Here is a 24,002-nt window from a genome sequence, read left to right as displayed (position 1 = left end):
CTCAGAAATGTAATAAAGCAGAATATGTCAGTATAAACAAGCACAAATTGTTTATGAAATATTTATGCCCCACTTTGACTTTCAAAGTTAAAAAAGTCAAACTTTGTGTGTTGTACCTCTTGTGTAAGTTTGGTCAAAATTCATTCATCAAACCGATGAACAGATAGAGAAGCAAACAAAATTGGCCCTGCTCTGGTTCTCAGTTGAAACTTCCAGGCTGAAATGTTATCCTAACTTTAAATTAGAATAAGTTCTCATCATATCTGCTAACCTCATTTAATTAAATTTTAGCCTTAATATATTACTTTGAAATGTGTCTTCTCACCACTTCTCCTTAGCTGTATTAATGCATCTTAGGCTAATCTTGTCAGAATGAATAGTGGGATTTGAAATGATAGACGAAAGGGAAGACAGCTAGAAAACGCAATCAACCACCAACTATTAGGCTTTCTTTCCAGACCAAATAATTGATTTTTTTATTACTTATAAAATTTAAATGTCATTTTTATGTGACTGAAGCCATCTAGTGCTTGATAAATATATTTAAATCTAGATCTAGGACATTTAAATAGATATACTAAAATGGATTTTCCAAGTGCTATTTTATCCTTGAACTTAATAAAATTAGGTAATATACATGAAAATTTGAAGATAACTCTTAAATAAATACATAGGTAGGCTCTTGGAAGAAATTTACACAAATTACTTTTCATAATTAATATACATTTATCAGTATGTGACAATATTACTGACATAATTTGTTTACAATTATTAATTATACTTTAATATTTATTACATGTAATGTTATCAATAGTGCTGCTTAAAAAGCTAAATTTGCAACCCTCTTGCATAGATATTCACATGTGCTCATAATGTTATGGACATGATGAACCAATATTTTGGTCAACTTTTGTTGTTTTGTCCATATTTTAATTTTGCAGTTTTATCACAGATTTAGGTCAGAAAATACTTAAACTATGCACTTTTCTTGTGTATCACTGTATAAAAAAAATTAATATTTTGCCATGAATTTTGTACTATTCTTTGGCTCTAAGAACACTTCAAAAACTGGTTAACATATTCAGGATTATTGATGATGACAAAAGTATCATCTATACATCATGAGTAACATACACACTTGAAACTCAAAGGTCAATTTTTAAGCTGCTGTTCTAAATTATAGTAGAGGAACAACTTGGTAACTAATGTATGGCTTAGCTGCATGCTAAGTCTGAAATGACAGATTTTGGAGAAGTTAGATAGTCAAAATAGCACCCACTAATAACTCTAAACATACATTAAATGTGTAGTGAGATTTGACCATCACTCTTGTAATGCTCAAGAGTCCCAGGTTGAGAAACATTATAATTATTTTTGGTGTTCACAGGATGAGAATCACAGTTCATAGTCCAGTATGCTAATGACCACAGAACTGGTCTGGTAAGTTACTGAGGTTACCTTAATCTCATTTCCACTCCACCAGTTTAACTGTACACATTGTTGTTAGACAGAGAATAAGGTGTAAAGTTTCTGAAAAACATATTTATCAAGGTGGCCACATTCTTTTCATATCTTCAGGCTCACAATTTTCCGTGGCTTCTTCCTGACATTTTGACTACATTTCTCAAGTTTGTGGCCACCTCATCTTCGTAGATTGTGTTGTATTAATTTGCAAAGGTATTATTTTAAAACTTGGAGAATACATATTTTTTCAACTTATAAATTCAGAATTTCATTAAAAAAAGGAAAACAACCCATAATAGAATGTTCATTATGCATAAGTTGTTCAAGAAACATAACAGAAAGCCAATTATACATACACCTATATTGAAAACTATTGGCCTAATAGGACAAGTTTTTTATATACTTTTAGAACAACATAAAAAAAATATATGTCAATAAACTTAGTCTTATATTAACATTTTGGGCTAATAGATTTTTTAAGCTTTAATACCTAATTCTGTAATTGGTTTCTCCTTTAAAAATTTTTCTGCTTTAGAATTATAGGTCACTTTATTATTATTACTATTATAATTATAGGTCACTATTATTATTGCTATTATAATTATAGCTGTTTTACCATTTTTATTAAGATTTATTAAGGTAACAGTATTTCATTACTAAGGTTAGAACATTTATAATCAGTATTGTAACCAATAAAATAATATAAAGCAATAACATTTAAGTTCTGATACTATCTAATGTTTCATAACCAACAAACCAAATACATGTTTTTTAGAATCTGTTATAATAATTGTTCAGAAGGTAAAAGATAATTTTCAAACTTAAGTTTTAAAGAAGGAAAAGACAAGTTTTAGACTGTTAATATTTTATTTTCAGTTACACTTAATACTTTATACATAACAAATCACTATTACATCATTATTATGACATAACTAAACTGACATTAAGTGTTTAACTTTATTCATTGGAATTTAAAAACAAGTCTCAAAATAATACAAGCAAAATAAGGGTTCTTATCATTCAATAGTATTAGAGCTAAAATATATGTTTAGCAAATAAGTAGACAAAAATTTTAATATAAATTAACCATCTTTTGGTTTAAGTTTTTGAATGCTTACTCATAAGGAGCATATTACTGGACACAATTCTGTTTGTTTTTTCTCATGAAATTCTGAACTTAAAGTTTGATAAATATGTTTATTATGCAAGTTTTAGTATAAAATCTCTGTATACTACTGTTCTTGTGGCAGAGATCCTGCAAATAATAGTGGATTTCTTGGTTAAATTTTCTATGTGTGTTTTCCAGACACTTTTGACACTTGACAGCAAAAATCTCATTTTCTATTTACAATATTGTAGCTGATGAAACTAATGTAATGACAATTGAATCGAGGTTAACAGCATCACCTGTCAAAATTTGTTTCTTCACTATCATGAAAAATGGTTAAAAAATTAGTATTCAATTTTAAGCCTATATGTTATATTATCGTATTTTCTGACTTATAAGAAGAGTTCAGCAAATTAGAACAATTTTGAGTATGCAGATCAACAAGTCACATGACAATTACTGCCAATATAAAGTCACTGTGGAGAGGAATGGATCAGAAAACTGATCGCTTTGAGGGAAGTTATATAAAACCCTGCCTGCATAAAGACCACAAAGACATGTTCAGATTGCAAATGAGAATTTTCACCAAAGGGGTATTCTTTGTACTACTTACTGGTTTTGGAAAACAAAACATAGATTAACTTGGGACACCAGGACCATCAAGAGTGAAACCTGAAGTAAGATGTATTCCAGCTGCAATAAGAAAAGTGCAGTATATTGTAATTGGTGAGAATCCACAAAAAAACGTACAACCCAAGTTGCCAGACACAAAGCTTATGAATTTCTGTGCAACTATACTGTTTAAATGAACCCTGGAAAACTGTCATCCTTGTACACTAGATGGCTTGTGGAAAGCCTGCAAGGAGAAGGGGTGTATTTTGGAAAATGTCAGCTTTTTGCAATGGAAACTGCTCTAGGACTATTGTCAGGGTTCTTTTTCATTAGATAAAGCATGACTGGAGATGGTGAGATAGACTGTGTTAAACAAGGTTCAAAATTCATTTTAATATAATGTGTTCAACCCTTGTTTAAAAACAAATACATTTGATTAAGATATTGATTTGTTATTCTTGTAAAATCACCAACACATATATCTACACAGAAATTTAAAAACTAAAAATCAAAAGGGCAAAAAACAAAACAATGACAGTATCACATGTGATTATTTTTATAAGTAAGGTCAATAATACAAAACAATTCGTGGCAGATATATATTAATTTTGACAAAAAATCACTGCATAGTGTGTTTGTTTTTCTCACCAAGTTTACCCACACATAGATTTAAAGAATTATCTTTACATTTAAATGTATATTACAGCTTCTTTTTTGTCTAGGTTCTAATCTAAAGTATTACTGTTGTACACATTTAAATCTCTTGGATTAGCTATTAAATGTTTCTTGTCATACACATAAGAAAAGGCAAACAGATGACTAATAATATATTAAGTACACATGGTTAAACTATTAGTGAATGCAATATAGTAGTAATCATAGACTCATTCAATAATTAACAATGATAAAAATCTACATTAAAAACAAAAACCTCTTCATATTAATAACATATAAACTAAATACTAACGAGTTTTGGTGGTTATTTCAAAGTCTAACTTATATATTCATTGTCCAATAGGTTTACATCTAAGTTAATATCATCTTAAATGATGATTTAATGACAATCAGATAGTCAAATGTGAATTACAAAAATTATCATTATTAATGATAATTATAATTAATGACCTTGTTTTTTCACATTTTAAAATGGAATTTATTTTCTTTGTAACACTATGTAACATAAATTTTGTTCCTGAATAGTATGTGTTATTTCTTAATTGCTTATGTTGTGAAAGTACAGAAAATGGCCATTATTCCATTCAAACTTTGCTTTTGTGACCTGAATAATGAAATTTAGAAACTGACCTATTTTCTATGTAAAAACTGGAAAATTTGCACATTTTCATTTACATAACTTCTGAATGAAACAACATATGAATCAAGATTTACATGTATTTATATAAAGTTATGTAAAAATGTTTAGAAGTGAGTAGTTTCTTGAGATTTGTAACTTTAATGTTAATCACTTTCATATATCAGCCCCTAAATATAGTCTCTCATCATGTTTTTATTTTATGCTCCCAGGTCACAAAAGTTTGATGAGAAAAATAGGTCTTTTTCATTTACTTTAGGCATAAGTAATTGAGAAATAACACTTTCTGCCCAGGAACAAGAAAAAGTAAAAATTTTGTTACATGGTGTAATCATAATCATCTCTCTTGTAGGAACTAAAGTATTTTGTTCAATAATTTACTAAATTCATTGTGATTAATAGTGAACTGAATTACCTTTCTACCCAATCTTTGTAGATAGGAATGTCTTTTGCGTATAAAAGTTTACTACTCGGTGAATCCTTCCCAAGCCGATGCTCAGATGTAGAACAGGCATCCATGAATGTCTGTGCTACCACTGATAAACATGAATCTACAATGTTGGATTTATGAATGTCAAACACAAAATTGGGGTTCTTGATGAGATTTACCCAAAACCGTAGAGGTAAGCTAAAAGAAAATTAATCAGGTATACAGAAATTAGTTTACACAAAATAATATATGAAAAACAGTATTAAAATAATTACAAAATATACCAAATTAAACCTTTTCAATAGATCATAGTATTAGGAGTAAATGTTACTGGTTGGACTACCTATTAGTATAAGAATGGTTTCATACAATGTACAGGTTAAAGAATCTAATGTTTCTTTTTTATTTTATTTTAAATCATGAAAATAGTAGTAAATGAGTCTTGTACCACTGTTCTACATTTTTTGAATAGCTAAATGAACAACTATAAAAAATCATTCAAAACAGCCTACATCAAGTGCCTTATTTGATAATTACTACTTCAAATATCTTGTACAAAAGAATTTCCTTAATCCATATACAGCACATTGCAAGTATTGAACTGAAGAAATTCTGTTTTTACATCTCTATCCAACCTTACTCTCTGCAAAAATCAACACAAAATGCAGTTACTTTAACTATGTGAGAATAACATACTAATGGTCTTCCATACAATTACAGTTTCTCACCTGTTTGACTTCCATGTATGTACAACTTCTCTGTCTGTGATCTCATGTTGAACAGCTTGATCATCTAGAAAGTCAAACATGTACTTGATAGCTAAAGGTAGTGCACTGCCTCTGTGGGCTGTACTGAAAATTGTTTCAAATAGATCATCCACAAATTTCTGTAATGTTCCCTGTATTAAAAGAAGTTGTTGATTTAGGATAACAGTTAAAAAATATTCTTGGAGGAAAGAGCAATCAAATGTTTCAAAAATGAAGATGTATTATTCTAAACATTGTGGTTGTTTAATCAAAAGATGATAACAAAGAACTTTGACATTTTCTCATATTTATACAATGCTATAAAAATTATATTTGATATAGCATCATAAACATTGTTAAAAAAATATTTTCAGATGTTACCTTTGTTAGATGGATAGCATACCTTTCTAACTAGAAATCTTCTTAACTTCTCCTATACAGGATCAGTCAATATGACTGACCTTGTGACCATCAGACTTTCTGTATTATAACTTTAATATGGTAAGCATATCTTCACAAAATTTAGCAAGTCTTATATAATAATGTCCTATAACTAATAAAATTGAAGGCTATAAAAAGAATTAGACTTTACCATAATAGGATCTATACTATAATGAGTCACTTACATAAAATTCCATACTCTACAGAGGGGTGGTATACAGATGGAAAAAGGGAAGACCGAAAAAAAACCAAATTTGTCATATATGTCACAATTTTCATACTAGGGGAGCTTGAAAATTTATTTAAATATTTCATTATAAAATTAAGAAATAAAAACTTGAATAATGTTAAAACTTGGTTTATTAAATACATTTTGTCAGCAAGTTTATTTATATACACTTATAATAAAGTAAGTTAATTAAATTTTAAATGTAACTCTGTAAAAGGTTGTGACATGCACTTTGACCTACCTGTAGCAAGAGAGTAAATAGCCTTGTGAGGTAGATATGTAACGTACCTTTTCAGCTAAAAGCCTTGTGAGGTAGATATGTAACATACCTTTGTAGCTAAAAGCCTTGTGAGGTAGATATTCAACGTACCTTTGTAGCTAAAAGCCTTGTGAGGTAAATATTCAACGTACCTTTGTAGCTAAAAGCCTTGTGAGGTAGATATTCAACGTACCTTTGTAGCTAAAAGCCTTGTGAGGTAAATATTCAACGTACCTTTGTAGCTAAAAGCCTTGTGAGGTAGATATTCAACGTACCTTTGTAGCTAAAAGCCTTGTGAGGTAAATATTCAACGTACCTTTGTAGCTAAAAGCCTTGTGAGGTAGATATTCAATGTACCTCTGTAGCTAAAAGCCTTGTGAGGTAGATATGTAACGTACCTCTGTAGCTAAAAGCCTTGTGAGGTAGATATGTAATTTACCTCTGTAGCTAAAAGCCTTGTGAGGTAGATATGTAATTTACCTCTGTAGCTAAAAGCCTTGTGAGGTAGATGTGTAACGTACCTTTGTAGTTAAAAGCCATGTGAGGTGGATATGTAATTTACCTCTGTAGCTAAAAGCATTGTGAGGTAGATGTGTAACGTACCTTTGTAGTTAAAAGCTTTGTGAGGTGGATATGTAACGTACAATTTTCATACTAGGGGAGCTTGAAAATTTATTTAAATATTTCATTATAAAATTAAGAAATAAAAACTTGTATAATGTTAAAGCTTGGTTTATTAAATACATTTTGTCAGCAAGTTTATTTATATACACTTAAAATAAAGTAGGTTAATTAAATTTTAAACGTAACTCTGTAAAAGGTTGTGACATGCACTTTGACCTACCTGTAGGAAGAGAGTTAATAGCCTTGTGAGGTACATATGTAACATAACTTAGTAGCTAAAATCCTTGCGAAGTAGATATGTAACATAAATTTGTAGCTAAAAGCCTTGAGAGGTAGATATGTAACGTTCCTCTGTAGGTAAAAGCCTTGTGAGGTAGATATGTAACTTACCTCTGTAGCTAAAAGCCTTGTGAGGTAGAAATGTAACGTTTCTTTGTAGCTAAAAGCCTTGTGAGGTAGATATGTAACATACCTTTGTAGCTAAGAGCCTTGTGAGGTAGATATGTAACGTACCTTTGTAGCTAAGAGCCTTGTGAGGTAGATATGTAACGTACCTTTGTAGCTAAGAGCCTTGTGAGGTAGATATGTAACGTACCTTTGTAGCTAAAAGCCTTGTGAGGTAGATATGTAATGTACCTTTGTAGCTTAAAGCCTTGTGAGGTAGATATGTAACGTACCTTTTTAGCTAAAAGCCTTGTGAGGTAGATATGTAACATACCTTTGTAGCTAAAAGCCTTGTGAGGTAGATATTCAACGTACCTTTGTAGCTAAAAGCCTTGTGAGATAGATATGTAACGTACCTCTGTAGCTAAAAGCCTTGTGAGGTAGATATGTAATTTACCTCTGTAGCTAAAAGCCTTGTGAGGTAGATATGTAACGTACCTCTGTAGCTAAAAGCCTTGTGAGGTAGATATGTAATTTACCGCTGTAGCTAAAAGCCTTGTGAAGTAGATATGTAATTTACCTCTGTAGCTAAAAGCCTTGTGAGGTAGATATGTAACATACCTTTGTAGCTAAGAGCCTTGTGAGGTAGATACGTAACGTACCTTTGTAGCTAAAAGCCTTGTGAGGTGGATATGTAACGTACAATTTTCATACTAGGGGAGCTTGAAAATTTATTTAAATATTTCATTATAAAATTAAGAAATAAAAACTTGTATAATGTTAAAGCTTGGTTTATTAAATACATTTTGTCAGCAAGTTTATTTATATACACTTAAAATAAAGTAGGTTAATTAAATTTTAAACGTAACTCTGTAAAAGGTTGTGACATGCACTTTGACCTACCTGTAGGAAGAGAGTTAATAGCCTTGTGAGGTATATATGTAACATAACTTAGTAGCTAAAATCCTTGCGAAGTAGATATGTAACATAAATTTGTAGCTAAAAGCCTTGAGAGGTAGATATGTAACGTTCCTCTGTAGGTAAAAGCCTTGTGAGGTAGATATGTAACTTACCTCTGTAGCTAAAAGCCTTGTGAGGTAGAAATGTAACGTTTCTTTGTAGCTAAAAGCCTTGTGAGGTAGATATGTAACATACCTTTGTAGCTAAGAGCCTTGTGAGGTAGATATGTAACGTACCTTTGTAGCTAAGAGCCTTGTGAGGTAGATATGTAACGTACCTTTGTAGCTAAGAGCCTTGTGAGGTAGCACCTTTGTAGCTAAAAGCCTTGTGAGGTAGATATGTAATGTACCTTTGTAGCTAAAAGCCTTGTGAGGTAGATATGTAATGTACATTTGTAGCTGAAAGCCTTGTGAGCTAGATATGTAACGCACCTTTTTAGCTAAAAGCCTTGTGAGGTAGATATGTAACATACCTTTGTAGCTAAAAGCCTTGTGAGGTAGATATTCAACGTACCTTTGTAGCTAAAAGCCTTGTGAGGTAGATATGTAATTTACCTCTGTAGCTAAAAGCCTTGTGAGGTAGATATGTAATTTACCTCTGTAGCTAAAAGCCTTGTGAGGTAGATATGTAACGTACCTCTGTAGCTAAAAGCCTTGTGAGGTAGATATGTAATTTACCGCTGTAGCTAAAAGCCTTGTGAGGTAGATATGTAATTTACCTCTGTAGCTAGAAGCCTTGTGAGGTAGATATGTAACATACCTTTGTAGCTAAGAGCCTTGTGAGGTAGATACGTAACGTACCTTTGTAGCTAAGAGCCTTGTGAGGTAGATACGTAACGTACCTTTATAGCTAAAAGCCTTGTGAGGTGGATATGTAACGTACAATTTTCATACTAGGGGAGCTTGAAAATTTATTTAAATATTTCATTATAAAATTAAGAAATAAAAACTTGTATAATGTTAAAGCTTGGTTTATTAAATACATTTTGTCAGCAAGTTTATTTATATACACTTAAAATAAAGTAGGTTAATTAAATTTTAAACGTAACTCTGTAAAAGGTTGTGACATGCACTTTGACCTACCTGTAGGAAGAGAGTTAATAGCCTTGTGAGGTACATATTTTACATAACTTAGTAGCTAAAATCATTGTGAAGTAGATATGTAACAAATTTGTAGCTAAAAGCCTTGTGAGGTAGATATGTAACTTACCTCTGTAGCTAAAAGCCTTGTGAGGTAGATATGTAACTTACCTCTGTAGCTAAAAGCCTTGTGAGGTAGAAATGTAACGTATCTTTGTAGCTAAAAGCCTTGTGAGGTAGATATGTAACATACCTTTGTAGCTAAGAGCCTTGTGAGGTAGATATGTAACGTACCTTTGTAGCTGAAAGCCTTGTGAGGTAGATATGTAACGTACCTTTGTAGCTAAAAGCCTTGTGAGGTAGATATGTAACATACCTTTGTAGCTAAAAGCCTTGTGAGGTAGATATTCAACGTACCTTTGTAGCTAAAAGCCTTGTGAGGTAGATATTCAACGTACCTTTGTAGCTAAAAGCCTTGTGAGATAGATATGTAACGTACCTCTGTAGCTAAAAGCCTTGTGAGGTAGATATGTAATTTACCTCTGTAACTAAAAGCCTTGTGAGGTAGATATGTAATTTACCTCTGTAGCTAAAAGCCTTGTGAGGTAGATATGTAACATACCTTTGTAGCTAAGAGCCTTGTGAGGTAGATATGTAACGTACAATTTTCATACTAGGGGAGCTTGAAAATTTATTTAAATATTTCATTATAAAATTAAGAAATAAAAACTTGTATAATGTTAAAGCTTGGTTTATTAAATACATTTTGTCAGCAAGTTTATTTATATACACTTAAAATAAAGTAGGTTAATTAAATTTTAAACGTAACTCTGTAAAAGTTTGTGACATGCACTTTGACCTACCTGTAGGAAGAGAGTTAATAGCCTTGTGAGGTACATATGTAACATAACTTAGTAGCTAAAATCCTTGTGAAGTAGATATGTAACATAAATTTGTAGCTAAAAGCCTTGTGAGGTAGATATGTAACTTACCTCTGTAGCTAAAAGCCTTGTGAGGTAGATATGTAACATACCTTTGAAGCTAAGAGCCTTGTGAGGTAGATATGTAACGTACCTTTGTAGCTAAAAGCCTTGTGAGGTAGATATGTAATGTAATTTTGTAGCTGAAAGCCTTGTGAGGTAGATATGTAACATACCTTTGTAGCTAAAAGCCTTGTGAGGTAGATCTCAGATACCATTTTGTTCCCCCTCTCTCCTTCTTTCTGTTCATTGTCATGATGTTTTACCTGGAAAATTAGTTTGTATAATATTTTAATTCTCTAACAAACTCTCCAGTAATTTACTAAATCCCAAAACTAACTTTAAGTTAAAACAATATAGTTTCAGAACATTTAGTAGAAAAACTGATGAAAATGGAAGACAAAATAAGAGATACACAAGAATACTGATGTATATTTTTAAAAAGACCTTGATACAGGATTTAGTAATCCAGTTAAATACAAGCAAGGTGAGTGTAAATAAATAGCTAAGGTACCTTGATAATTTAAGGGACAAGATACATGAAGATATTACAACAATCCTTTCATATATAAAGTTTACATTTGTAGGTCCAACTAACACCTAATTACATTTAAAATCAAAGTTGCTAATTAACTATTTCAGAATAATTCTTCAACAATTTGGTCAATACAATTTAAAAAACGATAATTTTTATTTGAATTGTGCTTGTAACCCCAATAACTTCTACTATTCTAGCTGTGCCACTCAACAAATAAGACTTGACTCTATACTATAAAGTCACTAAAACCACTTACCAAATGCCAGGATCTGTAATTGGTTTCAAGATCATGGTTGAGGGGAGATGTTGCACGGCTTAGAGGAGGGCTGGTCTTCAATGGGAAGTTAAGAGTCTCTATAAGTGAAAAAAAAAAAGAATTACTTTAAACTTTGTGTACATGTATATATTTATATAAATATATATACAAATAATATAGTACATTATAATATTGTGTAATAACATATTACAATGTATTTCCTTAAGTTTTTTTTCTTATGACAAGTGTAAAAGATATTTTGTAGCATAAATAGCTTTTAGGTTTTGTAATTAAATTTGTTTGATGGGGATGATCTTATAATGTATAAATGATATGACACTAATTAATATTTAACCTTTCCCATTTATTACAAAGATAGTTATAAAATAAGGAATTGAGTAACTTGCAGGTTATTTAAGCAAGCTTGAATACAAGACAAATCTGAACAATATTTAAACAGAAGGTAAAGTATTGTACAAATATCTCAAACTATGAAAACAATCAATTTACAAAGTACAATACTGACTTTAGACATTGGCTCTAAAGCACAAGTTTTGACTATGTCTGTTCAAGAATTTAGTATCCATAAGCCTTAAAAACTATGCAGCTGACAAAAACAACTACTACTATAGACAATGATACATATATGAAACAATAAAAACTGTCTTTACTAAACAAAATTTAGCCACGTTCTTTAAGATTTATAAATAAACCATTTTAATTATGTTACTAAATAGTGCCTATGTGTCTTAATAGTAAACCATGCATTACTTACCATATTTGTAGGACTTCTCATTCTTTTCAGACATAATTGAAATATTATACATGGACGACTGCTTTGGAACCAAGGTAAGAAGGGCACTATCTGGTACCTAGAAAGAGAGAAATAACTAAAAACATAACCAACATAATTTTCACTCATAAAATAACTTAATTACACTAAGTTGTAGCTTTCTGTGTAATAATATGGAGTCTTATAAAACACATGTTGTACCTCACAAACTGCTTATGTAATTTGTTCTTCTAACACACTTCTGAAGAAAAAAATACTATTGCAGAAAACATTACCAAGTTCTGTGAAATGTAACCAGTTATAAAATTATGAAAGGATAGATTTTTTTAACACTATCAATAAAGAAATCAATTTTAAAAACTGAGCTTGTGTAAAATTCTATAACAAACCTTGTAATGACTTAAAGTGTTAAAACGCCTCCATTCTCCTTCAATCCTTGAGGTTGAATCTTCATCAGATAATGTGAGTCTACCATGTGTGCCTGTTCTCCACTCTAAAAAAATATATAAACGTTTTTAATACTGACTTCAGTGTATGCTATTCTAATATGATCTACAAACTGCAAAATACACGAACAAGAAACCCTTTATTTTTAACATTGTTTATAAAAACACACTTTACTACCTTCAATTAAATTAGTTTAATAAACAAGTCAGACTATCATAGAAGCCAATCCATATTAGAAGTTAATGCTTCCTTCTACTGCTAATGTAGTAAAACACCCTTAAATATAAGTTTTAAAGCTGACTAAAAACATTTTATAACTCAACATTAATTTCTCGTTACTCTTTAAACTACAAATTTTAACTAGTTGTATACTGTACAAAGCAGCTGATGAAAATGAAGTAACAAAAATTTACATTGACCATTGAGATAAATCACAATGTTAAGAAGTTCTATAAATCCAGTAAGTGAAAAGTTTAGACATATCTCCTCAAAAAAATTAATTATAGAAAGAAACAGAATAAATGATCAAAGCATACCAAGATCAAGATCATCCTTGACTGGTCTTTGAGAAAATGGAGTATTTTTATAAATGGCATCTAAAGCCTTCTCCTTTACTTGGGAGATGGTATCACAGTCTAAAACTTTTACTGGTGTCTCAGTATTTTCTCCTGGAGGTTCCAGCCCCGTGACATAACCTGTCTGTGATGACATTGACACAAATACAGTCTGGAAAGAAAGTCAAAAGGTATATAGAAATGGTTACTGAAGTTCCATATGTCAATGTTGTTTTGTTTAACAGTCACACTAACAACACTGCTATGTCCAAATAAGCACTCTGCAAGATAGTCTGCATTACATACTTTCCAATAATTTTATATGGGAGCATGACCAACAAAAGTTTGTTTGTCCTAGGAAAAACAATCATATCCTTGCAGATTCTGACCCAATAAAGAATCTTAAAAATACAGCGACTTGTGAGGTAATAAATAAAATATTAAATAAGTATGTCTATTTTTGCAATTACTCTCAGAAAATGCATTGCACAAGGTTTTATTTTTTATTACAAATAAGAAATAGCTTTAAAACTATTTTCATAGACTACTGTCACATATGTAGTCAGAAAATATGACTTACAATGCTTTTATATTCAACAGATTGACGGATCAGTTTTTCTTCTGAAAGGGAGTAACGAGCCTCACTGGTAATGGCATCAACAGGTCCTTTATCCACTTGTTGTTTAATAGCTCTGTACAACACAAACAATGGCTCACCTGCACATTCCTAACAATATGAGTACAAAAATTACATTTAAACTCTGACACAATATTGGAAATCACGCACACACACTTATATATATATATGTCATATATAGACTAAAATATCTGTGTACCAAGCACACCAAGATCATTAATCACTGGTCTATGTAACTGTGTATATTTAACAATGTAAAGTTAAAGATAAAAAACATAACACAAACTGATATTAAACCCAAGAAGAATGTATGCATAACAGAGTGATAATAACCTTAAGGAATGTTTAACATACTACTACTGATAATATTTTATTAAGTAATTATGTTTTATCTGCTTCCTAGCAACGTAAGTGGTTACATAACCCTTTAGACATCTTTTAAATTTCAGATATACTTCACAAACCTGGTCAGTAGTTTTTGTACATGAAATATATTCCTAATGAGTGATAATAGTTCTAAAACCATCCTTAAATTCCAATACTTGCAGGTAAATTGTAGTATATTTGCAAGCATTTCAGTAATTAGTAAATTACTCTCTAGTACTGAGGTAGAAACATCCAACTAATGCTCCAGCATGAGCAACAAAATGGTAAAAAACATCAAACTGATGTGTACAGAGACAAATATCAAATTAATAAATTGATTTCTATATCAATCCTGCATTAACGAATACATAACCCTGATGATATAGCAATGGAAAGTCCATATTTATAAAACAGGTAATTCTTTGTGTATAAAAATATGACTCACTGTTAGGTTTTTTATATATGATGAGCAAGATTTTTTACAGTAGATGTCTTTGATTTGTTGGTGATAAATTTCTACAGTAAACAAACAGCACACAGTCCACTTGTTTTAAAACAATATATTAAAAAACATCAAATGTATATACAAATGTTTATTACACAGTTAATCATCACAGTTGTATCTAAATCTTCAAAGAATTGTCTCTTTGGTGTCAAAATTACACACAGGCAAGTTCAGTTACTTTAGAACACAAACAACAAGACATATTATTGTTCTCTACTCTGTTGTTACAATACAACCTTCGATAATTTCACTTTGAAAAAAAGTACCACAACACTCTTTTCACAGCTAAACTCACAAACATACAATCTAGCTCTAGCTAACTGTATCTTACCTGAACTATGTTTTCTATACACATTTATAGACTGATAGAGGCCTAAAGTGTTCTACACCCTATGTGATAATATGATATAATAATACTCAAATGAAACAACAATAAAAACTTAGAAGTTCATAATAACATGACACAATAATACAACAAGCAACAATTCACCTGCAATAAACTGTCACTTCTAAAAACAACTAAATTTAACACTTGTGTGATACTTAAACAGAAACAGTTGTGTATATCTAACAGTTACAGAAAATAACAACATAAAATTACAAATAAAAAAATGGCATAAAATTATATTAAACCACAAGAAGATGTATGCATAACAGAGAAATAATAACCTTAAGGAATATTTATATGCAGAATAGAGCACAAAGTGACATGACTGCTCTTACACAATAAATGTAACCCAGAGGATCTTTTAAATTAAAGAACAGCAGCAAAAAAGCATATTACATAAACAAGTTTTTTTAGATCAAAATATTATGAACACAAATTATGATAACTCTGACTATTCCTGAAAATAATGCATGATGGACTTCATTATCCAGCTTCGATTGGCTCTTGTAGTCTTAATGAGTGATGTGTATGCAGGAAAAACCAGAACTTTACTCAATATTAATAGTTAAATGACAAATACTTTCCTTAATCATACCAAATCAAGTTTTCTTCAGGTTGGTCAGGTTAGATTGTTTGTGTGTGTTCAACTTTAAATGTATTGTACGCTGCACAGAAAAACTTTGTGTGTTTCAAGCAGATATACCAGTTACAAAAGAAAACAAGAATGTAAAAATAAATAAGTACAATGGTATAAAACTGTATAAGGAGAAATGGTGTTTGAATTTGAAACTAACATATCTAGCAGGGTGAGTTTAAATCATTTGTTTTACCTACTTTTCAAACTTCCTTTATTAAATACTAACACAGTGTAAAAACAACCCCCATGTTAGTGTGAAAGATCTGTTAAACATTTTCTATATGAAATGCAAAAACTAAAAGTGTGTAAAAATGTGTTGATATGTTTGTTCCTACATTGCATATACCCAGAACTATTTCTCTACCTTAACTATCAAAACAGGATGCAACAAAATGATAACCATTTCTTGTGTATTAGAAAACTTTATATCCTCCATTACTTGATTATAGAGAAATCTTTCACACTAAGAGCTGAAATAGTTTGTTTTTAATTGTCTGTTTTTGATATTTTGCAAAGTTACACAACGGCTATCTACACAAGTCAGTCACCCATGAAATTGAACGGAGAGACTAAAGAGTAGGCAAGTAGTCAACAACACCCACGGCTAACTCTTGGGCTGCACTAATCAAACAGTGGGATTTGTTTGGCACTCTTATAATACATCCACGGCTAGACTGCACAGTGCAATGACACACAAACAAATGAATGTTGAGATTTTACAGATTTATAACACACCCATAGCCATATAGTGCATAGTTTTGGTAGTAACGACACCTAAACCACAGAACCTGAGCCACATAGTTTTGCACCCCAACCACTGGTTCATGCTCAGACCTAATGCAAAGGAATCTTTCAAAATTTAATACAAACAAGAGATGTTGATAATGTAGAACTTTAAGCAAAATATAACACAAAAAGTGAAACAAACCTTGAGGAACTTGAAAAGGAGGAAAGTGAACCATGAAGATAGCATTTTCTCAGCCACAGATTCAGTTCTATTAGAAATTAAAAATACAAATACGTATTTTTAAGGTGTTTTATAACACACAAACTGATATTACACTTGGAAGTTAACTTGCAACTTCAGCAACACATTTATGTGGGACCTAATGTAGAATTTAAACTAACTATGAGACCTGCATATTAATATATTATATCACCACAAAAGGAGAAGGTAAATATGGTTCATTATGCTCACCTTCTTAACAGTAGTTTGGGATGACTCTTTCCATCAATGCACTTTTCAATTAATTCTGCTAACAAGGTCTTCAAAATACTGAAACAGCAAAGTTAATTTAAGTACAACATTTGCTTTAAGTTTGGCAAAAGTTATGCAATACTGATTATTTCTATAGATGATAATAACTATTCATACACACTTATTTAAGCAACAGTCATTTGGCTGACATTTTGCATGACCACTTAATTCTTTGTCTCTAACAACAATTGTAATAATTCATTTGTATATTTAGTGTCCAAAGTAAAAATATTTTAACTATGTATTTTAGAGTATTCCATAATTATACACATAATGCTAAGCATTTTCATGCTTTCTTACTTTTGTACGGTTCTAAGATGAAATAAAATTCTCAAATGTTTGAAGTACAGGCAACCCTATATTTGAAAAAAAACAACTTACTCAGTGCTGTATTCCATTTTCCCTTGTAGAGTTACCATGATTAGAGAGGCAACATTGACTCTAAAGAAAAAAATTTGTTGTAAACCAAGTCAGATGTAAATTAGAAAATATTCTGTGTAGTTTACTTTTAATTTCAAACAGCATACAAAAACTACTTTAAATATTACAGTGAAAATATATATATATATATATATATATATATATATATATATATGTATGTTTTATTTAAAAATTTCAAAACTACAAGTTAGGCCTATAGAAGGTCAAATGTTTTTTTATATGGTTAGCCAGTACTAAACCACATATGTGAGAATGTTTACAATATCAACTTAAGTAAAAATCAGTAAAATAACAGCATGCTCGACAAACATTATTTCAGTGATTGTTTATGATTCATTACTAAAGTTAATCAACATTTAATTGAATTATTTTGAACTTTTCACCATGTTAAAACTTGGAATTTTTTGCAACCTTTAATATTCTAACCAGTCTTTATGAATCAACTGTGTACAAAATTTCATGGAAGAGATATATGGTGGAATCTATGTTGTTTAGCTGAAGTTGTTTACCAAGGGCTTTTTTTTAAGAGGACAGAATAAAAAAAAACTTTGTAACAAAATACAAAATCTGAGTTATAAATTAAAAACTTTAATTCAAGCACAATTGTAAATTATCCTTTCAAAATGAAAGACTATAAAGTTGCCTAGAAAATGATCATATCTGCCTTTGGTTGAAAAAAATTTTACAAATAGTAAGAAAATGCCAAGTTGCTTGTTATAATTTTAGTTATGAAAAATTATATTAAACTTCATTGAAATAAGGATTTCTATCACTTAAAAACTGATTAAAATTAAAAATATTACATGCTGAAATATTTCTTATACCTGTCTTTCATAGAAAAGTATCGATTGTATTCTAGCGTTCGGATGAAGAGAAGAAGGAAGGTTTTGTTCATTACTAGCTGGCCAAAATGACGAAGACCTTTTTCAATATATGGTTTTTTCATGGGGTCAATCTATTTAACCAAAGAAAGATAGTTTTTTTTAATATGTAACTAACACTGAAATGTGACAGATATAATTATGCCATTTAAACAATCAATATAAAAAAAAGAAAAAGGAATATACAAAACAGAACAAATCTTTGAAAGTGGTTATTTCAATTTAAAACAAGAAGTCAAATTTATCAAAAATGAGCTTCTTTGATTTTGATAAAAACCAGAACACATTCAAAATGATACAGAAAGAAAAGCAACAGAAAATAAATATGCACAACAGAATTGCCATTTATCTGAAAAAATTAGCTTAACCTACACAACCAAGCTAATAACCATAAAATATGGTGATAAAGTTTCACATTATCATGCATAATACTAATTTTTCACTTTTGGCTATTTTATCATTTAAACATGGATTTAAGAGTACAAAACCAGAATGAACACTAAAATTGATTTTGATAAAACGTCCAAACAGGTTGTCATAGGAAACCTATTTTTATGAGGATTGTCTGTCATTTCCAATGTAAAGCGGAACAGAAACTTAGATAATTCAAAATAATCTATAACCAAGTATTTGAATAAGAACATTAACAGACAAAATGACTCTTAAAAAGAAATATTTTTTTTTAGCAAAGGGACCAGTGGATGAGTTTTATTAACATCTATTCATGGTCTAGCACAACAGATGCTTTTAATTTGAAGAAGTTTTCATATTCTTAGTTTATTTTCTTTGTACTTCTTTTCTGTTTCAATGTCAACCAGGTTATACCCAATACAGGTATGATTTTCTCTGATTTCAGGAAAAGGGAATGCAACTTTAAAAAATGTTACATTCCTTATTGGTTTAGCTCAGTGTATCATGGACATAATTGTAAACTATATTACATCAGTCTCACAGACAATATATTCAGAATTGAAATACTTACAGTCATTTCTCTTAGAACTGGATGGTCTTCTGAGTTGGGAAAGAGGACTTTCATGGAATAAGTACGATAGTCAAGAAGGGAATTCCACCTGCAGTCATGTCACTTGTTAGATCAGTCATTTCTGTCTGCAGTTCAGCAAATGCTAAAGAATTACATCAAAATATTGCTATTATTATTTAGTGAAATTTGTTACACCTTTTTACAGTAAAAATGAATTTAGAAATTCCTAATGAAAAAAGGAAAAAATAGATATTTTCATTATCTTTCTCAATTTTCAAATTGCCAGACCAATGATCAGAAAATCTTAGTAACATAGCAATTAAAAGTGAATGGGTATTTACAGATCAAAATGTTATAAAAAGGTTTTCTCTGTCTTTTAGAGAATATACAGGTTTATTGAGACACAAATCTAAATAAAGTTTTTGTAATCATTCAAATCTTTACTAGAGGCGACAAAGAACAGCCTCTCGAAATGTCTTTCAAAACAGTGTTTATACATGTGATAATTACACTGAATATTCTAAAAAGAAACACTACAAACAAACAATTTTGTACAGCTTTCCTAACTTTACATTTTCTACAAAAACTAAATTTACATAGTACTATAACAATGACCCACTTACCTTCCTTACATTCACTGGCCACTCGTAACTCTAAAACATCCATTTGCTCCTGCATGTTTTTGAGAACACGACTACTTTCCATGGACTTGCGCCTGTATAGAATAACTGCTATAATGACCACCAACAAGAAGGCTGAACCACCTACAAAGGCACCTATAATAAGCTTCTGGGAGATGGAGCTATCTTGAGCTGAAGGAGCTTCATAACTGAGCCATCCTATTGTATACTTTAAGTTGTCTCCCACTTCAACCTACAAGAGAAGTCTCTGAATTATTTAAATTTTTTCCCTTTTCTATTATTTGCTCTTCAAACTACCATAAAAATGTTTCATACTGATATGAAACGTCCACATAATTATTACTCAATTGATACTTAAAAATGAAAAAGATTATTTATATCAAAATTTCTTAAATTAAACAGAAGCTTAAAATATGTTTGAAAGTAAAAACTAAATGTTACCCATAAGTCAATGTCATATCCAACATTTGAGTAATCAGCAACAATATAAACTTAACAAGATTAACGAATCCGCATCTTAAAGAATGCTTACAATAACTTGAGGAATTTCATCAGGGTTAGGATTTCCATTAGAATCACGTTCTGGAGGCTGAGACGTTGGAGGGCGACAAGTCAGTTGAGATCGAGAAAGAGATGTAACATTACAAAAACTAGTACCAATGCGAACTTTTACATCTGTGTCCTTAGAAGCCCTGTCCAAGTGTTGACCCTGAAATATGAAATTTAAACAATTTATTAGTAACTAACAGTAACTTTAATAATAATAAATGAAATAAGAAAAAGAAGTACAAAGAGAAGAAATAAAAATATTTGTGTACAGAATAATTTTTATAACAGACATTGAAAATATATTTGCAGTTATTTTCATTTTTGCTTTTCTTTACTTTTGGAATTGACTATTAAATAAATATAAATATTTAATATGTTTCTGAAATGCATGCAAAAATAATCAGAGCTTCCAATAAAAAATAAAGATAGCAAAAGCTGAAAATGTTTAATAACAAGGTGATCTTACTCATAACTGGCTTTATCCTTTAAAAATAAGCATACAAATTAATTTATTTATAAAAAATACTTCTGTTATTTGTTTTCTCTGAGATGCAAAACTATGAATTGTTTTGCATCTTGGCAATTAAAATGTGAGTTTTAACTAAATGTACCAGTCAATATCAGTACCACTTGATCATAAACTGTTAGACTAACCACAGTGGTAGAAACATTTAACACAGTTTTGTAGGAGAAGATAACATAAGCTTTCAGAATAAGTAAGTGAAGTTGCTCAGTTGTTAACATAATAATAATTGTCACCTTTATTTTCTCCAGTCTATTATAAGGTGATTCCAAACTTTTGGCTGTACTGAGTTATATGGTTTCTTTAGAGAAGTTAATTTGTTCTTTTTAGTTATAATAGGCTTAAATAGCACAATAATATGTTTTTTTTTAGAAATAAGACAATGACATAAAATAATTTTAATTATATGGTTTATTGTATTAATCCGAATTTTAAAAAAATAATGTAAAAATGAAATGAATAGCTTATTATTTAATGGTAGAATGTTATCTATGTTTACATTTTCACTAACTTTTTGTAATGTAATATATAATCTACCAGTATTTTCTGAGCATCTTAAACACAACATAGAAAAGCAAGAATTTTAAAATGTAAGCAGTTCAAAAGTATAAAATAAAAATTAAATTAATTTTTAGTAGTTGTTAATGGAATGTTTATTCACAAAATATATTTGTTACTTATTTTTCACTCTAGCTTTTGAAGGTAAATGTTTAGTAATCAATAATTATCTTTCAATGTTTATTTGCATTTATTTTAGGGTTATGCATTTTAAAATGTTCAGCCTTATAATTTTAGTTTTGTTTCTACAGATATCTAAGTAGGTACAATATATATGTTCATGATTATGTCTTAGTATCATTCACCGTTGATGTTATTTCAGAAAACTGTTGGAGAAGGTAAACTTGCATAATTATACAGAACATTCTCTGTAATATACTTCTTTGTTCATTTGTGAAGTAGAATTCAATTATTTTATATATGATTATACTACATCCTTCAAAATCTGGGTGCAAATGTCTCTCTTGCAAAAAAAGAAATGATGCCCCTCTTATTCTCCTTACTGATGTATACTAACTTACATTTTTATCTATATGCAAACAATAACTGGTACTGACTGGTATACTGACTTATTTTTTTATCTATATGCAAACAATAACTGGTAGCAAATACATAATAAGATAGTTTGCAATAGTAGGAATGTAAATTATACAAGATTAGCTGAATGTTTTAAACAAAAGAAAGTTTCTGATTTACTCAAAAAGAAAAGTGTTTTTATTAATATTGGATTACTCTATCAAGGTTTGCCAATGCTGATGTTTTGTTACGTTTTATTTATCATCCTAGGAATAAATTACTGACTGCAGGCTTTACCACACATTAGGCCTATTAAACTAGATAAGCCTACCTTAGGGTTGTGTTTTTTAAAGACAAAGCAGATCTGAGAATTTAGTCCAAATATTTTAATTCATTATGAAATAAATATCTGCTTCAACTGATCCTCTCTATGTATATCAGTCACACACTGAGAGACATGTCACATCAACAACAGTTTTATATTTTTAAAATTATGCATACTTTTACAACATTAATAAAAATATATTTGTTCTTCATTAAACACATTTTTTTCAGTTTGTTTCAGTTATCTTCTATTTGTTAAGTTCTGTGTAATCCTACATGTTAATGATAAGCAAGACACTTGTACCTTTTTAAATACAAATTGAGACAAAATACTAAGAGATAACTTTAAAGAAACTACTACTTTAAAATCGAATACTTACATTGATGGTTAAGTAATCACTCTTGTAATATTTGACATTATTTTTCTCAGAAAACTTGTGATATATTGGAACTGGGTACATCTGAAATTTAGAGAAATTTGGACGATAACTCAAATTTCTAAGAGAATCTACACTGTCCATCAAAAATCCATAGTGAAACTCAAGTGGTTCACCATTCCTAAAATTTAACTGGTCACTAGGAACTGCTGGGGTTTTACATATCATACTTTCTGTTGAAAATGCAACACATTTGCCAGTATATAATTCCCCATTAACTTCCACATAGATCTGTGGTTCTCTCACAGTGTTTAAATCATTTCCTTCCACCCTAATGGTAATCCCTCCACTAGGTATACCTCGAGGACCTCTCTGACCTCTAGATCCTGCCTCCACTTTAGTCACAGTTGGATCCTTCACATAGAGAAACTGGTAACCATCAAAACTGCGTAATCCTTTGTCAAATTTGACCCTGACCTTCTTTTGTCCTACCTTATCAGATGCAGGGGTGATACAGTGGATGAAGTTTTTTTCTCTTCTGTAAAAAATAAAAAAATAAAATACATATTCAAAGTTAGATGAAAGTTGAAGTTACCATATTACATTAAGTATCTTTAACATAAAATTACTGAAACCTTAGAACTTAATTCAAATTCTTATTTAAATAGCCACAATTCTTATAATAAAATATGCAGTTATGTTTGGAATAAACTTCATTTTAAAATCCAGTAATTGTTTAACATTCAAAGTTGCAAGATTTAGTTATTTTAAACCACAAAATAACAATAAAAAAATGCTGTACTAAATACAGTAAGGAAAAGCACAACTAAGAAAACTGAAAAGCATGCTAATATGTAATTTTACAGAAGTAATGAAAGATAGATTTTATAATGGTATACTATAAAAAAGTAATATGGTGTAGAAGTGATCAGAAATAAACTATACGGTTTCATTAAGGTACACATGATAACCCTACCATGTCACCTACTTGTACATTAACCAAATACAGTTACTCTGTATCTATAATAAAGGGCAACATAAAACTTGTTTTCAATGTGTCCAGAATAATATTTATTCATCTTCATTTCTTTAAACTATTGAACACTCTTACCTGACAAAATCTTTTCATTTAACAGTTTCCTTAGTTAATAATCAATTACATAAATAAAACTGCATGAACCAGTGTGACAAACATGATCACAT

At 30.1% G+C, this 24,002-nt stretch overlaps 1 pseudogene across 1 annotated transcript in view; it reads right to left on the bottom strand.

Annotated features, from left to right (window-relative positions):
- Window positions 1-24,002, bottom strand: part of LOC143238415 (plexin-A2-like) — a 168,501-nt pseudogene that overhangs the window by 3,784 nt on the left and 140,715 nt on the right. Inside the window, exons 17-32 of the transcript XR_013020563.1 lie at window positions 22,803-23,337; window positions 20,485-20,661; window positions 19,935-20,184; window positions 19,312-19,453; window positions 18,273-18,403; window positions 17,389-17,448; window positions 16,948-17,025; window positions 16,678-16,744; window positions 13,797-13,943; window positions 13,199-13,388; window positions 12,605-12,708; window positions 12,198-12,294; window positions 11,423-11,520; window positions 10,805-10,894; window positions 5,655-5,824; window positions 4,912-5,124 (exon numbers count right to left, since the gene is read on the bottom strand). The product of XR_013020563.1 is annotated as a plexin-A2-like (transcript). The remainder of the gene's footprint in view (window positions 1-4,911; window positions 5,125-5,654; window positions 5,825-10,804; window positions 10,895-11,422; window positions 11,521-12,197; window positions 12,295-12,604; window positions 12,709-13,198; window positions 13,389-13,796; window positions 13,944-16,677; window positions 16,745-16,947; window positions 17,026-17,388; window positions 17,449-18,272; window positions 18,404-19,311; window positions 19,454-19,934; window positions 20,185-20,484; window positions 20,662-22,802; window positions 23,338-24,002) is intronic.

Source organism: Tachypleus tridentatus, chromosome 13 (genome assembly GCF_004210375.1).
Source record: "Tachypleus tridentatus isolate NWPU-2018 chromosome 13, ASM421037v1, whole genome shotgun sequence".
Lineage (NCBI taxonomy): Eukaryota > Metazoa > Arthropoda > Merostomata > Xiphosura > Limulidae > Tachypleus > Tachypleus tridentatus.
Note: the sequence above shows the minus strand (reverse complement) of the source record. Positions and strands in the feature narration are given on the sequence as shown.